The sequence below is a fragment of the Pan paniscus genome, chromosome 15 (genome assembly GCF_029289425.2).
Source record: "Pan paniscus chromosome 15, NHGRI_mPanPan1-v2.0_pri, whole genome shotgun sequence".
In the NCBI taxonomy this organism is placed as follows: domain Eukaryota; kingdom Metazoa; phylum Chordata; class Mammalia; order Primates; family Hominidae; genus Pan; species Pan paniscus.
Genome location: NC_073264.2, coordinates 90,351,954 through 90,372,706, shown reverse-complemented (window position 1 = coordinate 90,372,706; position 20,753 = coordinate 90,351,954). Strand labels below are relative to the sequence as shown.

Here is a 20,753-nt window from a genome sequence, read left to right as displayed (position 1 = left end):
TTCCTGGGGGTAAAAGATGCTCACACAAATTGTCCAAGCATGGAAAGACCTGCTTCCCATGAGGACGCCTCTCCCCCTGACTTCCAGACCTCAGGGATCTTTGGAAACGTCTCTTCCCCAGCAACCAGCGCCGCACCCGGCCCACCTCTCACCCTCGACTGCCCAGTGGGAGAATTGCCATAAATTCCAAATCGGATGCTTTCTGAAAGGGACCTAGCAGGGGCTTCTGGCAACTTTGAGAAGGAAAGTCTGAGCAATTGGAGGCTCCTGGAGGCTGCCCAGGAATGCAGTTCAGTCCTTGGGATTTCTAATTCTTCTTCGCCCTGAGGAAGCTCACAAAGGTGGACAAGCAGGCCCCTTCTCACCCGAAATGTGGGAAGCCATCAGCAACCTGCACCCTGGGCGATCTCCCAGGAGAACCTGCCCCTGGCCTTTGTGGTGACCTTTGCTGTGGGAAAGGGGAGGCGGGAGGCCATGGGGTCTGGCCTTGGAACCACAGCCCGTGGTCTGCACCTGCCCACCCAGGGACTAGTGCTCTTCCCACTGGAGGCCGACTTCAGGACCACCCAACACAGCCTCGCCACCTTCCCTTCCACCCTCGGCCTCCCATCCTCATAGATCTAGCATACAGTGGCTCAACTCAACTTGTGCCTCAGTCACAAGCCTCTCGGTCATTCAGATTGCGGGAAATAACAGACCAGTAAGTAAATCTGGCTCTGCAGTTCACATTTTTTAAAAACCAAGCCCAGGCCAGGTGCGGTGGCTCACATCTGTAATCCCAGCACTTTGGGAGGCCAAGGCAGAAGGATTGCTTGAGCCCAGGGGTTCAAGACCAGCCTGGGCAACATAGTGAGACCCTGTCTCTGTTTAAAAAGAAAAAAAAATTGAGGCCAAATTGTTTCTTATCCTACAGAAACACTAAAGGCAGATTCCATAGTTTAGGTACTCTCAGCAAAACTTTTGCCCCCAATTATTTCCTTTTTTTAAATTTTTATTTTATTTTACTTTTTAAAGGAAGGGTAGAGGGAGGTAGGAGAGAAGAGCAAAGAAAATGATGTTTATTTCACTAAAGAAACCATCAATTGTGTCATCCCAGGTAGTTTTGGGCATCGCCTTCCTAGGTGAATTTGGGTGGGAAGGTGGGGCTGCCTTCCCGGCTTGCTGAGATGTTTCGGTGACCAACAGGTGTCCTCCTGAGCTCGGCTGGGTATCTGTGCCCCTGACTCCTGGGTTGAGCTCCTTTTTATAGTCATTTGTAAATGAGGCCACAAAATAAAGAGGCAGATTTCATGTGGCCCACACTCCTTAGATTCATGGTAAACCTTACGGATTTCTCTGTCCACTTGCATTAGTCTACGTCCCCTGCCCTCTGGCTGTCACTAGACTGGATTTACATTTTTTTGTATCTTAATATATGTAAGCGTCTTTCCATTAGAATCCAAAGACCTTGAAACTCTGTGGAATTGTGCATAATTTTCATGTATTTCCTGTCTTGGGGGACCAGGCAACGCTGACAGATGTTAAAATGAGCTGGTATATTCCCAGCTTTAGTTGACTCTGTCCAGAGCTCCCCAACCCCACAGTGGGCATAGGCAGGGTACCTCCCAGGTGACATCAGCTCTGGAGAGCTCTGTGTACCACAGCAATGGCCAGTGATGGGTTTCCACGGTGACAACTAAGTTCTCAAGAAAAGATTGTGTAGGCCGGGCGCGGTGGCTCACGCCTGTAATCCCAGCACTTTGGGAGGCCGAGGTGGGCAGATCACGAGGTCAGGAGATCGAGACCATCCTGGCTAACGCGGTGAAACCCCGTCTCTACTAAAAATACAAAAAATTAGCCGGGCGCTGTGGCAGGCGCCTGTAGTCCCAGCTACTTGGAAGGCTGAGGCGGGAGAATGGCGTGAACCCAGGAGGTGGAGCTTGCAGTGAGCCGAGATCGTGCCACTGCACTCCAGCCTGGGCAACAGAGCAAGACTCTATCTCAAAAAAAAAAAAATAAAAGATTATGTAGACAGGGAAGTTGGTGTATGACGTGATTTTTAAATTTTGTTAAAATATTTAAAATAAAAAAATGATATTTTAAGAGGTGATGCTTCTTGTATTGGAAAATTCTCTTAGAGGGGATACTTTACTTCCCAGCCGTGTCACTGAGAGAGATCTTGCTGCATAAGATAAACAGTGGCGAAAGTCTGACAAAGGCCTTTGATCCAGTGAGGAAGTTGGTAAAATCAAGTTCTTTATGACTGTGTTGAAGAAAAATCAGAATAATACAGTTTGGTTATCCTTTATTTGTTAGAAAATGTTAAGGGATTTGCAAGGCTTTCTGGCTTTTGCTTCATATATCACAAATCTGACTGTAACCAAAGGTAAAGGTTATATATAATATGGCATAGTGAATAATGCATGGGGAGTGATAACAGATTTTAAAAGAGAGAAAGAAAAGAAGGTGGCTTTTAAGTACAGTATGGCATTTCCTTTTCTGCCATGGTGATACATGATATAGTGCTCTGTGGTGTGCAAAATGTTATTGGTTGTCATAGCAATGGAACACCATCCAAGAGAAAGGAGGAAATGCTAGCCTAAGACACTTCGCTGGAATAGAACTACCATTATAACAAAATAATCATTGTTACCACTATGTTTACTGTCAAATAATAAAATCCACGCTACATTTAGTGGTAATTCTCAGTGGCCCTTACACCACACTAGGGCTTGTATTACACACACAGGCTTCTGCCTTCGTTTGAGAGTTTTGTACCTATTGCCTCTGCTGCTTGTTGGTGTAAAAATAGGTTCTGTTTTTAATGCATGCCTGAACTCACTTTCAGCTACCAGCCTGATTCCATAAGCTTCAGGGTTTGAACACCTTCTCCATAGAGTGCTGTAATTAATTTTTATGTTTTTCCTTGCTGTCAGGGTTGCCTCCCCTTGGTGATTTTTCAGTCCTCGTTCTATCATGTTAGCCTGTGTAGTAGAACTGCCTCACCTGGAGCTAATCTTTGCCTTCTGATGGTTCTCAGGGCATTCTTCTGGCCGTCTTTCAAAGCATGTATTAATACTTGGATACAATTGAGAAATTCCTCTGATAGGAGTACTGATGCTCATTTGCCTGGCAGGTCAGCCCCAGAGAGATGCTGGGGGACCAAGGGCAGGGTACCATCTGGGTCCAGATCAGACATCTTTACCACAGTCATGGCCACTGCTCTCTTCCCGATCCAGCCCATGAATACACATTCTTAACCCAGGCTGCCGTACAGTAGGTAGTATGAAGTAGGTAGTATGGAAAGAGCCGTGTGTGTATTTGCAGCCGGGAAAAATCAGTCGTATCACCAGCACACAGCTTGCATTGCGGGTCCTGAAAATGGTGATGCTTTAGTTGTATCATTTAGATCTGAAGATGGTGCAGCACACTATTCAGTGCTGTGTGCCAGCTACTCTGTACATGCTTTCTACACACCAGCTCATTTAATCCTCAGCCCATTTTACAGATAAGAAAACTGGAGCACAAAGAGGTTAAGTATCTTGACTGTGGTCACACTGCTGGTAAGTACTGGAGCCGGGATTTGAACCCATGCCACCTGAATCCAGAGCCTGCATCCTCAACTGCTCTGCCACTTTCCATGGTCTGAATTGGAACCAAGGGAGGCCGCAAATGAATCCAAAGCATGTGGCTTCTCTGGGAGATCTGCTGGGCCTCGCAAGAGGAAGAAGAAAAATGTGATGAGAAGAAAGGAGGAGGAAGGTGTGGCTTGCAAAAAGCATAGCAAAATGGAGCAAAGCAAACATAAAGTTCAGCTCGTCAGTTGATATCAGTATGGAATTATATACATCATTATAATTTTAAAAAAATAGTCAACTGCAGACCGAAGATTAGTTCTGTAAGTGGCAAGGATCCTGCCTGAGACTTCTCTCCTAACAGCTTCTGGCAAACCTAGCCCAATGATACCTCAGCGCTGCATCCCAGCAATCTCAGGGGCGCTGCTGGATACATATCCTATTGGTCAGATGGAATATCCAACCAACACAGCTTTAATGACAACTGTAATAGTAGCTAACATTCATTGACAATGCCTACAAACCAGGCGCTGTTCTAAGGGCTTTGCGTGTATCAACTTGTTTGTAAGGGAAGGGGGTGCTATTATCACATTTTCCAGGTGAAGAAACTGAGGCACAGAGCGGTTATGTCAAATTGTCCCAAGTTGTACTTCCAGTACATGGTAAGAGTCGCAGCCATCCACTCGCCAGATGTTTGATGACAGCCCACTGCATGTGGTGCCATGCTCCCGGGGAACACAGGCTAAGGAAAGACAAGGCCCTTCCCTCATGGGGCTGACATTCATGGGAACACATGTGCAAACACAAAGTTAGAAGCTCTGAGCGTCTCCAATATTGCTTTTATTAGTCCGTTTTCACACTGCTATAAAGACATACCTGACGTTGGGTAATTTATAAAGTAAAGAGGTTTAATTGACTCACAGTTCCACATGGCTGGAGGGTTCAGGAAACTTACAATGGTGGCAGACGGCAAAGGGGAAGCAAGGCATGTCTTACATGGAAGCAGGAGAGAGACAGAAGGGGAAGTGCCACGCTTTTAAACCATCAGATCTCGTGAGAACTCACTGTCACAAGATGGGGACATCCACCCCCATGATCCAGTCACCTCCCACCGCCTCCCTCCCCTGACATGTGGGGATTACAATTCGACATGAGATTTGGGTGGTGATACAGAGCCAAACCATATCAGTGCCTGTCAAGTATTAAGCAGGAATTTCTTAGGGGAAGAAGGGAGTTGACAAAGATGCAGGATTGAGAATAACAATCTGTTAAATAAAAGGAGAAAATAAGAATAAATGAGCTTTGCTTATGGAAGACCTTGGAAGGTTAGGGAAAGTCTTAGCGGGTGCTGAATTGAGAATAGAGTTTGTATATAGAAACAAAGGCTTCCTACGTTGGTTCCTAATGCCACAAAACGTACAATAGAAGTAGGGTCATAATGGTGACTGTTCAGTCCAGACCTCTCATTTCACAGATGAGGAAAGCAAGACCCAGAAAGTCTCTTTTGAGTCACTTTCCCTAGAAAAGCAGCCCCACATGTCCACAGCCAGACGTGTGCAAGGAGGCTCACTACAGCATTCTTTATAAAAGCCAAAAATTGGAAACAACCTAAAATGTTCATGACCAGGGAAATGTTGAAATAGATTGAATTTCAGCAATGAAAAGGCATGAGCCATATCCCTCTTGAATAGAAGACAAAACTTATCATTGAATGAAAAAAGCAAGCTGTAGAACAACGTATCCGTTTGTCTTCACATGTGTAAAACACACACAAACTTAATACTCAATTGTTTTGAAAGACACAGATGCTCATCTTCATAGAAAAAAGCTCAGGACAGGTGCACACCAAGGTTGTAAGGTTACCTTTAGGGAAAAGGCAAGGGAATAGGATTGGGTGACCTCTCTTGTGATGACCTGAGTTTTAAAATAAGCAGTTGTAGTCTTGTATTAATCTTGTGATTAGTTAAAAATCACATGATTAAAAAGGAATGCTCCATTGACTTGTCCGATCATAGTCACTGAATTAGTTGAAAAGGCAAGTCTAGGACCAGTCAAGTCTTCTGGATCCCAATCCCCACCCAGACACCCAAATATTACACAGATAGGTGCAGGCATGGCGGAGAGGGGCCCAGGGGAATTAAGGGCTTTGTAACCAGCAGTGAATTGCCAAGGAATCCCAGGAACCATAAAAATGTCAGTGAGTGAAACCGGGTTTTGCTAAAAGAGTATGTGTTTTTCAAAAAAGATTCCAATTTCTAATGGCATTAGTATTCCAAGCAGCTGAATCCCAGGCTGGAAAAAGGTACAAATGATGATTGCTCATTAGCAAATAGAATACAGATGTTCAGTTCATTTTGCCTGAGTGCACCAGCACCTCGGGGAGCCACCAGCATAGCGAGCCAGGCCCGGCAGCAGTGCTGCAGGCTCAGCATTGGGGAGGGCTCCCACAAACAGGAGGGAAGTGGGTCACTGCAAAGCTGGCGGGGACTGGACTTTGTTCCTTCCCTTTGGTAGTTTGTTGGGACCCATGGGTGGGCATGGGAAGCTGACATTTCCAAAGGAACTACCAAGACTATTTTAAATATAATTTTTAATTGTGCTTTTAAAGAAGATGTAATTCTTCACCACCTCCCTATGAACTAGGGTGCATGGTCCCCTTTGGAGAGGAAACTGAAGCTCAGAGAAGTGAAGTGGCTTGCCCAAAAGCACACAGCAAGTGAATGAAATGGCGAATTAGAACCCAGATGTGTTTGGCTCCAGGACTCTGAGTCTTTGGCACTCTTCTTACTAGCAGCTAGGCGTGGCAGAGGTGAAGAACACATAAAAACATTTTGAGGCCAGGCGTGGTGGCTCATGCCTGTAATCCCAGCACTTTGGGAGGCCAAGACAGAAGGATTGCTTGAGCCCAGGAGTTCAAGACCAGCTTGGGCAACATAGAGAGACCCCATCTCTACAAAAAGGAAGAAAATAGCCATGTGTGGTGGCAGGTGCCTGTAGTCCCAGCTACTTGGGAGGCTGCAATGCGACAGGAGGATTGCTTGTGCCCAGGAGGTCCAGGCTGCAGTGAGCTGTGATCGCAGCACTGCACTCCAGCCTCAATGACATAGTGAGACCCTGTCTCAAAAACGAACCAAAAAAACATTTTGAGATCTCACACCCTTGTCATTTTCCTAAAACAACTGTTTCTTTTTTGAGCAGCTTCCAGATTTACATACCCCGTTTACCCAGGATCCTCCTAAAAGAGAAATTAAAGAGTTATCTTCAACAGAATCAGCACAGCATAGGGCCAGGCTGGGGGAAGGGCAGATATAGAGAATAAGAAGATGCCATTTCCACACTCCTTGCCCTCAAGAAGCATCTGGCCTGGTTGTAGGGTAATAAAAATGGAAAATCAGATGGCTGTGGAAGGTTTTGATGACAGCCACACACAGCGGGGAACAATGAGGATTGTGGATTGTGGAAGGTGGATTTTCATTAAGGGGTGGGAACAGTTTTCTTTGGAAGAAAGTCTGGGGAAGTGATTCTAGATGGGTGGCATCATGGATAAAACCATCTAAAACCAAACCTGGCCTAAGGTCAGTGAGAACCTGGCTGGGGGACATTTGGTTCAGCAAGGGCCACAAGCCATTGGGCTTTGAATGCTGGAGAGCAGAGTTGGACCATCTTGAAGGATGGAGAAGAGCCTACAGAAGCTTAGAAGGAAAAAGGGGCCTGAGTGTGGTCCCATGAGGAGAGTGGGATAGCAGGGAGGGAGACTGAGGCAGGGAGACCTGTTGGAAGGTAGTTCCAGAGGTTCTGGCACTAAATGTTGGGCACCCGGGTTAGGGTGTGGGACAGTGGCTTAGATGCATTCTGAATGCATCTATTCTATGATGATGTTATAAACTCCTTACCTGCCGAGACATTTTCCCCTTTGACCTATGCCTTACAGCTGATTCTGCCTTGGGTAAACATTTGGGTTTTTGTGTTTATGTTTTTTCTTTTTTATCAAGCAGGGATGATGGAAGGTTTGTACCCGATTAGAGCATAATACCTTTTATTGCTGGAATGATTCCTCCTTGAGCTACCTCCTCCCTCCCAGCCCCTACCCTACACCTGTGTGCCTGTCCACAGGACGTCCTCTGTAAGTGCCTGTTCACCAACTTTCCTATCACTAGGATACATCAGCCTAGGCACCCGTAGCCCCATAGGGCACTGGACTGCTCAGCTTAACTCTTTGCTCCTGGGCACAAATGGTCACTTCTGACTTTTGATGAGAAAAGGTAGGCATTCCTCTAGAACAACACTTAGCAAATTAATATACTTTATCAGGAGGTCACTGAGGTTCTTTTCTTAAGCATACGCTGGCTTGTCTTTAAGGTGAGATGAAGGGTTTTAGATACAAGGAGCCATTTCATTATTCCGTCATCTGCCCAGCTGTTAAGATTTTAAGATAGCAAGTCATCAAATTTTTCAGCTGTCTTGCCGCCGCCGCCAGACGCAGGAATGTTGCTGTAGGTCTCTTGGGCCAACAAATTCTCCTGACTGCCACACTGCAGAAATTGCACAGAAGAGCCACTTTTCTTCTGCATTTCATCTGATAGGGATTCACAACTGGAGACATGCCATATGAAAAGCAAAACCAGCTTCCAGAAACAACTGACTTTGACTTCTTGTTGTAAAGACTGAGAGTTTTTCTGCCACTTTCACCAAGTCCCCACCTTCTTTAAATGGGTAGAATTCAATGTGGTCGGATGCATTTTGCCTCAGGGGTATAAAATTAATTTAGAAATGACATTTTAAATAGTGGAAGCCTTTTATATAATGATGTGAAAATTATTCTGCTTTTGAAAATCAAAATCAAACATGAAACAGTATGTCTCTGTAAAGAAGTCAGATATCTTGTTGGGATATTACTTTGGCTTTCTGCCAAAAAAAAAAAATCTCTATTCTCCTAACTCTGAAGAAATGAAGCAAAAAAGATATTTGAGGAAGGAGGAGGGGATTGTGATTGTTTTATTGAGACTAGAATCCAGATTTGCAAAGCAGCACTTCTTTTTTTTAACTCTAACCCAGACAAAAAAAAAAAAAAATTGGGTTCCTTCCCCAAATAGAATCTCTAAACTGTATCCAATGAAAGCTTGAATAACTAGTTTGGATTTTAAAAGACAGAAGACCCTGCCCATTGCTGACTGCAGTTTAATTATATAATAAACCAACCAATCCTGTTTTTGTCTGGTTTAGACGCCTTGCAAGATATTTTCCATAGAATATACTACCCTCGCCTAATGTACCTTCTCCCTTTTCTTGTTAACCATCTGATGGTAAATTCTTTTAATTCTGCTTATTTAAAGCACTTGGCTTGCCTCACCTTACCCGGTAATAGTTTTACAGTCAGAAGCAGCATCTGGCCTGATGATAAGAATCAGAAAATGGAATTGTATTACTCCCAAGGAGCTAGTTGTAGCCTGTGCTTTTTCTTTCAAGAAAATACTCTGCTTAGATAGAAGGCATTCACATTACGTGGTCCCCACTGGGCTGAGAAAAAAACAGTCTGACAAAGTGCAGAAAATATGGTTAGCTCCCTCAAAGTCGAACCAATTCCAGAGTCGATGCCAGTGAAAGGAAACTTGGGTAGAGTGGGTCAGCATGAAGTGCCTGCCCTGGAAAAGGGTCCTTTCCATCTCTCCCTCTTTTCACAGCCGTAATTGAGTGAAGACTATCACCAACTTGACTTACAAAAGCTGCTGTTTGCTTCCTTCTTGTGCCCCAAAGTAAACAAAATAGGCAGGTTCCCGATTCGGAGTGAGTGGCATGGAGCCCAGGCCTTTGTTTGCTGTTAAGTTGTCGGGGCAGCGGAGCAAATAGATGTGAAGAGATTAACCAACAAGAAGGCCTGGCAAGGGTGACCCTTTCTGTCCAGCCAAGGGAGTGCAGTCATCCGCACGGTGCAGGAGGCAGGGACCTGGTCTCTAGTAGGGACTTGCACGTACGAACCTGGTCCTCTTTCAACATCGGGTGGAGCTGAGGATGACGGAGCTTGCTTCACAGATGACAGAATCCATTTTAGAGATTTAGTCCAACCCCCTTCTTTTACAGATAAGGAAACAGTGGCCATCCATGCTAAGAAACCTGCCCAGACTGGTTGGTAGGTATTTTAAACAAACAAACAAAAAAGATATATCATCAAAGTTGAGAGAGAAGGCACACTGAATTATTTGTTCATCTTTGGGAACTTTGTAACTTCTTCCAGAACATTTTGCCACTTTTTTTTGTTTGCATATTGCCCCAAGAGACTTAGTTTTTAAACTCTTTAAAGATCCGTGAGAAAACTCATTGAGTAAAGACCCATCTGTCAACAATGTACATGGTAATATTATCTTTGTTACTGTTACAGTGAGTATAAAATTTAGAAGAAACAATAGCTTAATAAATTGTACATGGTAATATTATCTTTGTTACTGTTACAGTGAGTATAAAATTTAGAAGAAACAATAGCTTAATAAATTATTAGGTATAGCCTTAAGCAACTGCACCACAATTTTTGATATTGTATGCCTTCTTTAAGAAACATAGTTGTCAAATTTCCTCTGGGGTAGGGGCAGTCTTACTGCCTCCCCCAGGACAAATGGGAAAGGGCCTTATTTATTACCTCTCTTCAGTATTTTCCACACAGGGTGGGCTGAAAGGCTCATGTCCTCAAACCAGTAGCTAGCCAAAACAAATACTTAAGTTTTACGTATCTATATATTTCACCTGTCTCCCAAAAAAGAGAGGTGACTTATAATGATAAAAGTGCAAGAAACAATGGAATCAGCCATCCTTAAGGTAGGGTTTTGAAACAGTAGCTATATGGGAAAAAAGGGGAGAGAGGGACAGTCACTCTGCAGGGTCTAAGGAAACTAGAGTGACCGATTCAAAAGCCATCTTCGAGTTTCCTAGCAGCTAAGGCAAAAAGAGAAATATGGTACACACAGCTCTTATTTCTGGTATAAGTACACATACCAGTGAAGTGCCTGCCTCTAAGAATGAGCCCCTGTCTTGGGGCTTTCAATGAGTAAGGTAAGAAATGTCTTCAACAGAATTTAATGTAGTTACGAAGGTTCCACAGATACCCTTTTCTTATGAGGCCCTTGGTGAAAGGCAAGGATTCAGAGCTGAACTGAGGTTGTCTCAAGGCAATGCTGTATGGAAGGTTGGGGGAGAGATGGGCAGCAGGTGTGTGGTCACATTCTATCCATCTGCTCTGACACTTCCCTGTGCCTGGGAAGGATGTTGAACGGGGAGGCCTTAGCTGGCAGCCAGGAGCATGCCCAGATGGTATCTCTATGTCCAGAAAAACAAAATGAGGAAATTCCCCCTCCCTCTACTAACCTTGTAAAACTGCAGAGGCCTGGTCTGCCTTTGAGTGGCTTTTTGAAATTGTCAACTTAAAAGACCTGAGTTTTTTATAACGTATCTCTTTAGCAACAATGAGCTCCGGAAAGTAACTGCTCCTTAGCTGTGTCAAACCTGATCCTCATTAAACCAGCAGAGCCCTCCTGGAGGCAAACAGCTCTTTGGGCCCTCCAGACATGGAGGATTTTAATGTGCCTGGTTCTGTGGTCTGAGATACAGAAGTGATAAGTAGTTTAAGGGGCTGAGGCAGAAAGGGAGACAATACAAAGAATTAAGTATTTACAAAATTGTTGGAAGGGCCAAAGGAGGGGGACCCAGGCCAGCCTTTCAGAAATGATTTCCAGAATCCTAAGGAGCCAGCCACCAGGCAGGCTGCCATCGCCGGATCTGTGTGGTCAGGAACACACCTCATGGCTGTGACCCAGAGCCCACTGCCACCCCTGCAACTGCCTCTCGACACCCAGGCACTGGAGAATGGGCACTGGGAGGTCACGGCAGGAAAACCCAGCCTTTCTGCAGCATTGCAGGCCACTCACACAGCCAAAGGGGGCCTCACCTCACCTCAGCCTGACTTCATCTAATTGGCAGAACTGAATTTACCCCCAGAACCCCAGCTGCAAGGAAGTCTGGAAGATGAAGACTGTAGCTTCCCAACCTCCGCAGTTTGAAGGAGCAATCCACAGTGCCCCCAACACATGATCCTTGTGAATTGTGAGATTCTATAACATAACACTGGCCAAAGAACATGTCTTATTCTATTCCAGCTGCCATAACAAAATACCACAGACTAGGTGGCTTAAACAACAGAAATGTATTGTCTCACAGTTCTGGAGGCTGGAAGTCCAGGATCGAGGTCCAGCAGGGTATGGTTTCTGGTGTACAGACTTTCACGTCTGGCTGTATCATCACCTACCCTTTTTTTCTGTGCTTGTGTGGAGAGGGAAGAGGAGATCTCTCTTATGTGGTCACTACTTATGCCACTCTTACAGAGCCACAAATCCCATCATGAAGAACATGACCTCCTCTAAATCTATCACCTCCCAAAGGGCCCTATCTTCAAATACCATCAAATTGGAGGTTAGGGATTCAATGTATGAATTTTAGGGAGACATAAACATTCAGTCCCTAGCAGAACACATCTTCCTGTTATAGCAAATATTTCGAGATCATCTCAGACCAAAGGATCATAATGCTTCCTTTTAGCAAGGGGAGAGAATTTTGTTCTGTTCTGTTGATGCTCTCTGGGGTGAGACTCAACCTAATGATGAGTGAATCTTAAGCCAGTGCTACCCCTTTCTGTATAATCCACTCCTAAAAGAATTGGATAAAAGCTATGGACCCTTTCCAGAAACATGCACAAATTCCCAGTGTCTACATGTACTTTCTGAAGGTTTAAGTCTTCCTGTGGACTGACCACCTACCCCAGATCCCTCTTTGTAGCCTGTTTCCTGTTCTTTCTTCAGTATAAGCGACTCTTTGCTCCTCCAGAAACTGCTTTTGTTTGGGTGGTCATCAGCAAGCCATGGTACTGTTGATCAGGTCCCAGGACACTAATGAGATTCAGTGGTTGGAGTTGAGAACTTTCTGTCCACATCCAGAGAGAGAATTGGTTTGTACCGTTGCATACACTGAAGCTCTGATTAGGATCTTTCCTATTACCTTTAGTTAATAAACATGACCAAGATGACTTGGCCACTTTGCAACATGAAGATTGTGATAAAAATGAATTTACTTGCAAAGCTTAATCTCCAAAATTGCTTTGAATCTGGGCTCAGGTCCCTCCAGAAGTAAAAACTGCACAGTGAAACGTGTAGAGTGACATCAGCTGGCTTGGGTGGGACACGGTATATTCTAGATGAAAGGTAATGAAACTTTTTAAAGAATTGGATGAATTAACATCTTTATGTGAAATGGAATCAATACAATAAATCCACTATGGCTTCGTTAGCTATTCTCTTTTGTTTTTTGGTTTTTGCAACATGTCTAGATGGAGAAAATAAGCTGCCAGAGAGTGGAGAAATGTAAAAATTAATTGTGTTCTGTAGTCCAAACTGTATAGTTTCTTTGGAGAATAAAATAAAGCAAAATGAAGTGAGCCGAATTTGCCACTCAGCAGATGCCAGGATTTTACCCTGTCGATGGCATGTTTCACTTTGATAACCTGTCTGATGAAACACCAAAGGAAGGGGCTGACTCTATAGCACCTCTGTTTTTAACCCTTTCCATTACCGGGTGCTGAGGTTGTCCTTACACTGACAAATAACTAAATGAAATGTGCAGTCTACAACCAAAATGTAACTAAAATAGGAAATGATGGTCTTTAAATACATGGCTTGTTTGTGTTAATTAATGCTGCAAATGACACTTAGGGATAAATATAGTAGAGGCTGATTTACTGAGCAGCAAAGCAAAACTCTAGAGAATCAGGGCTTTTATTTAAATAGAGTATTTGAATGACAACAGTATGTGTCTTAGTCCATTCTCGCATTGCTGTAAAGAAATACCTAAGACTGGGTAATTTATAAAGAAAAGAGGTTTAATTGGCTTACGGTTCTGCAGGCTGTACAGGAAGCATGGAGGCACCTGCTCAGCTTCTGGGGAGGCCACAGAAAACTTACAATCATGGAGGAAGGTAAAGGGAGAGCTGGCATTTCATAGGAGGGAGAGAGGGGCGGGGGCAGGCGCCACACACATTTAAACAACCAGATCTTGTGAGAACTCCATTGCAAGAGCAGCACCGAAGGGATGGTGCTGAACCATTCATGGAAGATCCACCTCCATGATCCAGGTACCTCCTGCCAGGCCCCACCTCCAACATTGGGGATTACAACTGAACATGAGATTTGGTGGGGACACCGATCCAAACCATATCAGTATGCTAGGTGCTGTGTCAAGCCACAGTTCTGGGACTGTGAAAAGTAGGCACATATTTTGCAAAATACTTGTGTATCATGGAATTGGAGTTTCTCAGCCAAGTTAAGTACATGAAATGTTCCAATAAATAATGTAAAACATGAAGAATTTCCCACTGAAAAGTTTCTCCTTATCTGTTAACAATGGTGGAATGAACTTCATCAGTGCATCCGCATTGGTATATCATGCAGTGACTTTATATTGAGATGCAAATGCACTAGGCCCAATTAAATACCGTTGTTGTGATGTATTTAGACTTGTTCCTTTGTGTTGTTTTACTGAACCAAAAGGAAATAGTCATATTTCTTAGTAGTGACATGCCTAGAAAAGGAGTAAAGCAATTATTCTTTTCTTTAAACTCTAGTTTTGGACACCTGAATAGTGGGTAAGTTTTGCTTTTCTGAATAAAGAAGTGTTTACAAATATAGAGAACATCATTCACTCCCAGGTTCTATTCAAGAAAAGCATATTGGTAAAAACTGTATTTCTCAGGGCCATTTATTCAAAGCCCATGCCTTCAAGCAGGAATCGTCACTCCGCTGTGTAAATGTTGTGGTGTGACATTGTCTGCTATTTATCTGAAACTGTTTATATCACACTTTGGAATTTTCTGTTCCTCCTTTCAGCCGGGAAGGAATTAGCTGGTGCTCCAATATCTCTCAAATTTTTCTAGTGTTGGCTAAGGATTTGAAATACCATTGGAAAAATATTGGCCATTCGTCAGGGTTATTGAATAGCTATTGGGGAAAGGTAAAGGAATGAGAGAGGCACAGATTAGCTGCCTGGGCTTTGTGTTGGAAGCAAGAACTGGAATTAACATGGCCGCCAAATAAGGTGGTAACTACAGCTGGTTCTGTGAGTTCCTCACCCCTGTGATTTTATCATCGCATTTGTTTATATCATTCATATATATGGAATATCCAGTGAGTCCGAAGTGTTTTAGAGTAACAAAAAGTTTATTCTTCCAAATATCCGTGGAAGGTAGGTGAGTACCTCATTTTATTTTAGTGTGTTTGTCGTTGCGTGATTAGGAAATGAGGCCTTTGAGAGGACTTGTCTAATGTTGTTAAAAAAGAAAAACTGGGAGATCTTCTGTCTTTCTCTGGAAGGCATCACTGGGATGTAGCTTCTTTGATGTTTAAGAGACAGGTGGAGGGGTCGAGCAGATTGTGGCTCAAGACCCTGGTTGAACCTGGCTCCTGTCTCAGCCTCCATCCAGCCCGCTAATTCAAGTAGATCTTTTTCACACTGTTCATCAGTAAGATGATTTCAGAGGGTCTCTTTTAGCTCGAAAATTCTATTATTCTGTGCTTAGAACTGAGAGAGTCTGTCTATATGAAAATCCAGGCAGGTTGCATTTCCCCACAGACAGTTCAGTCTATATAATGGTTTGGGCTGTAGGAGCTCGAGATATTGCTAGGTGGGGCCAATTATAAGGTATAATAGTATAATAAGTCAGCATTTTTAAAGTGAAAGAGTCTCTGTAGCAACTTTACAAAATACTAAAGTGGAAAAATGATCAGAAATTGATCTTTTCAACTTGGTGATTCCATGGATAGACAGTAGATGCACATCATCACTGGCATATTAATTTGAGTCGTTGCTTTTGCCTTTTCCCCATGGTGTAAAGAACAGTAAAAAGCGCTGGCTAGTCTGTGTCTATTTAAAGAAGTAAAATGCTACTCAATGAAAAATGATAATTAGTAAACCCTAAACAGATTGAAGTTCCCCAGGGAATAAGCGCGGATGCCTGACCTCAGAAGTTGCAAAGGGACCCTGGCTGCCCATCATTGTCACGCCAATGGGTAGAGCCCGTACCCGCCTTTTTTTGTACTTCCCAGCATGTAGGCCAGCCTGCCACAAGAGGTCAATTTGGATACTGTGGTCACATTTTAAAAAGAGAACTATAATTATGACCTCTCATTATGTACAGTGATGCCTGCTGAGTTAAAGATAATGGCACTCCCTGCCTGAAAGTATCAGTTAATTGCCTGCAGGGGTCAGAAGGGTGCTCGTGTCTGTCCCCTCCCCCATAGACTCCCCCAACCCCCACCAGGCATGCACTGAAGGCAGACACACTTGGGCCTGCTGTGCTTCTCACGCTGTTTAAGCACCAGGTTTAACCACTGTTTAACACTGATTATAGTGGAAGGTCAAGTTTAACTCATCTGCAAGAGGGAAATAAAACTTCAATGAGCTTAGACCTAGCCTGTCTTCCCTGATGGCATTCTTGGAGCACAGTGTCACCTGGAGCTCCATGTTATGGGCCCTGTCTTTGTTGACAAAGGGTACATTCCACATCTGGTACAGTACGTTTAGTATATTTTGCTACCATTTTTTCCCCATTAAAACTTTTTACTGTAGAGTATTTCAAATATATCACAAAAAACAGAATCATGAACCCTTGTATACTTTTCACCCAGCAGTCATCAATCCTGGCCAAGTTTATTTCATCTGCCCCTGAACCACTTTCCACCACCTCCTTCACCCCCAAGTAATGAGGATTTTGGAGCAAATCCTCAGTTATCATATAATTTCTTCTGTACGTATTTCATTACATATTTCAATAATTTACAGATTCTTAAACATACAACCATAATAATATCAATAGCACACCTTATAGTGTTAACAGTTCCTTAGTATTTACCCCATCGGTGTTTGTATTTCCCCAAAAGCTTATAATTTTTTAGCCTTTTTTTTTTTTAATCTAGACTCAAAGTTCCATACGTTGTAACTGATGGATGTGTCCCTTAGGTCTCCTTTAAGCTGGAGGAGTTGTGTTGTGTTGTTTTGTTTTGTTTTGCTTTATTTTGTTTTGTTTGAGATAGAGTTTTGCTCTTTTTGCCCAGGCTGGAGTGCAGTGGTGCGTCTCGGCTCACTGCAACCTGCACCTCCCGGGTTCAAGCGATCCTGCTGCCTCAGCCTCCCAAGTAGTGGGGATTACAGGTGCCTGCTACCATGAGTTCTCCTTCCATATTTATCTACCACTGTCTTTTTCTCTTGCCGCTACTGCTACTACTATTGTTGTTCTTATTGTTAAAGAAGAGATTGAATTGTTGGCTTAAAAACAGATACTCATTTTTATTTCCCCTCTGCTCCCCTCTAAATCTCTTCCCCTAAACATTTTATGGCCACACTGTCCTTTGGCATAGTCAAAGTCTGAAGGCTCCCAGGCACGGCTTAGGCTTAAAGCAAGCTTAGTTAAAAAAAAGAAGAAAAAAAAGTCGAAACTCTTTCTAGAAGAATGTTGAAAGGATGAGAGAAAACCGCAGGCATGGTGGCAGTTATGGTGGTTGATTTTTCCTTCTCTGTTTTCCAGTTTTCTTTGTTTAGTTTTGCTTGTATAACACTAGCTGTAATTTTTTTCCTATTGAAAGATGAAATATGGTTTTCACGGTACGGGACGAACCCAGTTGCCGTCATGAAGTAACCTGATCCACCAGCTTGCCAGGCGGGCCTGCGGAGCGCCTCTCCAGATGTTTTTGTCCTTGCTGCCGCCCCACTGGGAACAGAAACCTCCGCTGTCCACGCCATCATCTTCCGTCGATCTTACCCTTCCAATCTGCCTGGGTCTGTTCATCATATTTTCTGGCGATTATCGAGCCCTCTTGGTTTTTCCAAAAACAAGTATGCCCCACATACAAACTGAAGAGCTGTATTTGGCTTAGCATTTACAGTTTTGTCTGGAATGAATACGCAGCATCCACAAGAGGAGACCACGTTTGGCCCGAGCTCACCTCCTTTAAAAGCATGTGTCCCTGACCAGGCTCTGGCCCTCACGCTTGGACCTCCTTTATTCCTCATGACACTTACTTAGTGTTTGTGCTTATGTACGGGGCGTTTAACCCACTATGTTAGTCCATTCAGGCTGCTATAATAAAATACCTCAAAATGGGTGGCTTATAAGCAGCAGAAATTTATTTCTCACAGTTCTGGAGGCTGGGAAGTCCAAAATCAAGGTGCCAGCAGATTCCGCGTCTGATGCCAGCTTGCTCTCTGGTTCTAGAGGGCATCTTCTTGCTGTGTCCTCCCATAGTGGAGGGGACGGGCAGCTCTCTAGGGCCTCTTTTATGAGGGCTCTCATCCCATTCATTGAAACGGGAGAAGTTCCCTTAACCCGCTCCCGGGGCGTGTGACAGGGATGCAGCTTGCTTCTTCAGTGCCCCATTGCTCAAACCCCTAAGGGGAGCATGCAGACGGGAAGGTCGTGGGGAGCGTTTTTGGCCCCTGACCTCACAGCAGCATCTAGGGTTGAGTGTTTACAGCTCCCGAAGCCCCGGTGGGCGTGTGTTACAGGGCGCTCTTTCAGTTTTGCCATCTGCAGGCGGCTTGTGTTAATCAGCTCAGTTAGACTCTGCCTTATCACAGAGGTGGATGGGGAGCCAGAAGGTGGTCTTCCCCTGGCATGGAGCAGCCCAGTGACCAGACTCTCCTCCAACCACCCCCAGCCAAATTCCGCGTCGTCCTGCCGTCGATGGCCTGCTGGTGTCTGTTGGTGTCGGTCGATGTGTTGTTCTGCTCCTCTTAACATCCAGCCGCTTACGTCAGTGCCTACTAGGGTCTTGGGTTTTTGTGGGCACAGGATGCGAGTGTGGCAGGCCAAAAGGCAACTTTTTGGGCATGAAAACAGAAATGCCTGTCCTCATTTAGGTCCTTGGGCACAGGCCCAAGGGTGGAGCCCTCGCCAGGGACCCCACCCTTCTGTACCCGGCACTTCCCGTATCATCATGAGGGCCCCTCCCTCATGACCTCATCACCTCCCAAAGGCCTCACCTCCTCATGCTTTCACCTTGGTGATTCGGTTTCAACATAGGAATTTTGGGGTACACACACATTCTGATCACAGCACCCACATAGACCATGTGGCTAGAAAGTAAGGAACTTGACTTTTTTTTTTTTTAATCAAACACATTCAAAAAAGAAGCATCTTTCAAAGTAGACTCCTGACATGCAGAATACTTGTCCAGGGAGGTAGCCATTCTTAATAACCATTCTAGAAAATTCTGTGGAGATTTTCTTTAGAACCCATTTCCCATTCGCTCACCAGAAAATCAGCTCTTGCACTATGGTTTAGACTAATTTTTAAACCCAAACTAATTGTTCTCAACTTCCTTGCCTACTGGGCCTGAGTTCAGGGATCTTCCCCACCCTTCGAGATGGAACAGTAACTCCTGCAGGTCCAGGGCAGCATGGGTACGTTCTTGTTTCTCTCCCAGTAGTGCGGTGTTGCAGTTCAATATTGTTAGGTGGAAAACTTAATTCTTTTATTTCCATGATACCTTTATGTATAGTCTTAATCCTGAATCTACATTTCCATACTTAATTGTGTCTAAAATGAAATACTCATTAACAGCATAACGATATCTTTTGTTCTCAATGATGGATGGATGGATGGATGGATGGATGCATGAATGCATGGATGGATGGATGGATGGATGGATGGATGGATGGAGCCTATGTCTCTTTGTATCAAATTGAATATGCACTATTCAGGGAAAGCAAAAGCAATGGCAGTTATATTATCATAGCCTTCTCATTGTACCAATGTAGGACTTCCCAGGAACCAGGCTCTGCTTTAGGTGTGAGGCAGACAGTAGGTGAAGGGCCCATGTAAGAGAAAGGAAAATGCAAATGCTTTTTTGGCGCTTTGTTTTATTTTTCAACTGATAATATGTGAGGGTTATTTCTGAATCAACACATCTCAGAAAACTATAAAAAAGTTTTTTTTTAAAAATACCAAGCATTTGATTGGCTTTTCTATTTTTTTCCTAGTCTATTTTTCGGAGGAAGAATTTGACTAGAGAGAGTAAAAGGCTAAGTGTTAAAACTGAGGCCTGGACAGAGCTCGGTGCCCATGAGACCTGCTGTGAGAATCAGCAGCCCCCGAATTCACTTTAGAGGAAGAGCTGAGGAGGGCAGCCCAGCCATGCACCATCATTTCCCGTGAAGAGCGTACCACAGCCACCCCAAGATGGGAGTGGCTCTCAGTGTGGACAGACCGAAGCCAGAATAAGTATCCCAAGTCTCCACTGGGAAATGTGTTTTCATGTCCTTTGGTTCCTCTTTGTGCCTGAAGCTCGGGTTTCTAAGGGAGAAAGAGAGAGATCGCTCCTGTGGGTGGTTGTAGTAGTAGTAGTTGTGTGTGTGTGTGTGTGTGTGTGTGTGTGTGTGTGTGTGTGTGTGTGTAAGGGAGTATGCCTTGTTATACCGGTATTTCTTTCTGACCTTGGGATAAGATGGCCCAAATATGACTTAAATAAACCAAGCTTTAGTAGTACATTATGCTTGTGGCCTTGTGACTTTTAGTCTGGGAGCAGGGTAACCAGAGCACCAATGCTGGCTTTCTTAGCACTAAAGGCGTGCAGAAGTCCCTGCTCTGTTGGCTCGTTACCAGCTTCCCTTCTGTGGGGTGCTCTGGGTGGATGAGGACCGTCAGACTGGCTGGAGGAAAACCATAGAAGATTATAGTCTCAGCTTAAAGTAAGGAGCCCTGGGAGCCGAAGCAATGTGTGACATTTGCCCACTCTTCCTTGCCCTCCACCTTGTCCAGCCCCAGCCCAGCAGCATATCTGCCTGCCCCGTGCACATGCTGTGATCTGAGTATTCATACCACACGCCCCCGCTTCCTGAAACACTCTGCCCCCTCAGCGCATGACTCCAGTGGGGCAGCCTGGTCAGGACTGGTTCTTCTGCCCTCCATGCCCTCCATGCCCTCCTTCCCAGAGGAGGGACATGCTCCAGGCACACCTGGCCTGGCAGACAGCCTCCCTCGGGTGCCACAGACACAGGGCACTATGAGGCTTGCTGGTCTATGTGGGAGGGAGAACAGATCTGGGCCTTGGCTGGATATCCAGAGCCTCTCTCTGAAGAACACCCTAGACTTTGATTTGGAAGTCCACTGTAGCAAAG

At 44.5% G+C, this 20,753-nt stretch overlaps 1 protein-coding gene and 1 long non-coding RNA gene across 14 annotated transcripts in view; both read left to right on the top strand.

The window, feature by feature from the left end:
* The window catches only part of LOC134728994 (uncharacterized), a 37,872-nt gene extending 22,948 nt beyond the window's left edge, over positions 1-14,924 (top strand). Inside the window, exon 2 of the long non-coding RNA XR_010109833.1 lies at positions 17-14,924. This is a non-coding gene — a long non-coding RNA (uncharacterized LOC134728994). The remainder of the gene's footprint in view (positions 1-16) is intronic.
* Positions 1-20,753, top strand: part of FOXN3 (forkhead box N3) — a 460,729-nt gene that overhangs the window by 392,763 nt on the left and 47,213 nt on the right. The window lies entirely within an intron of this gene.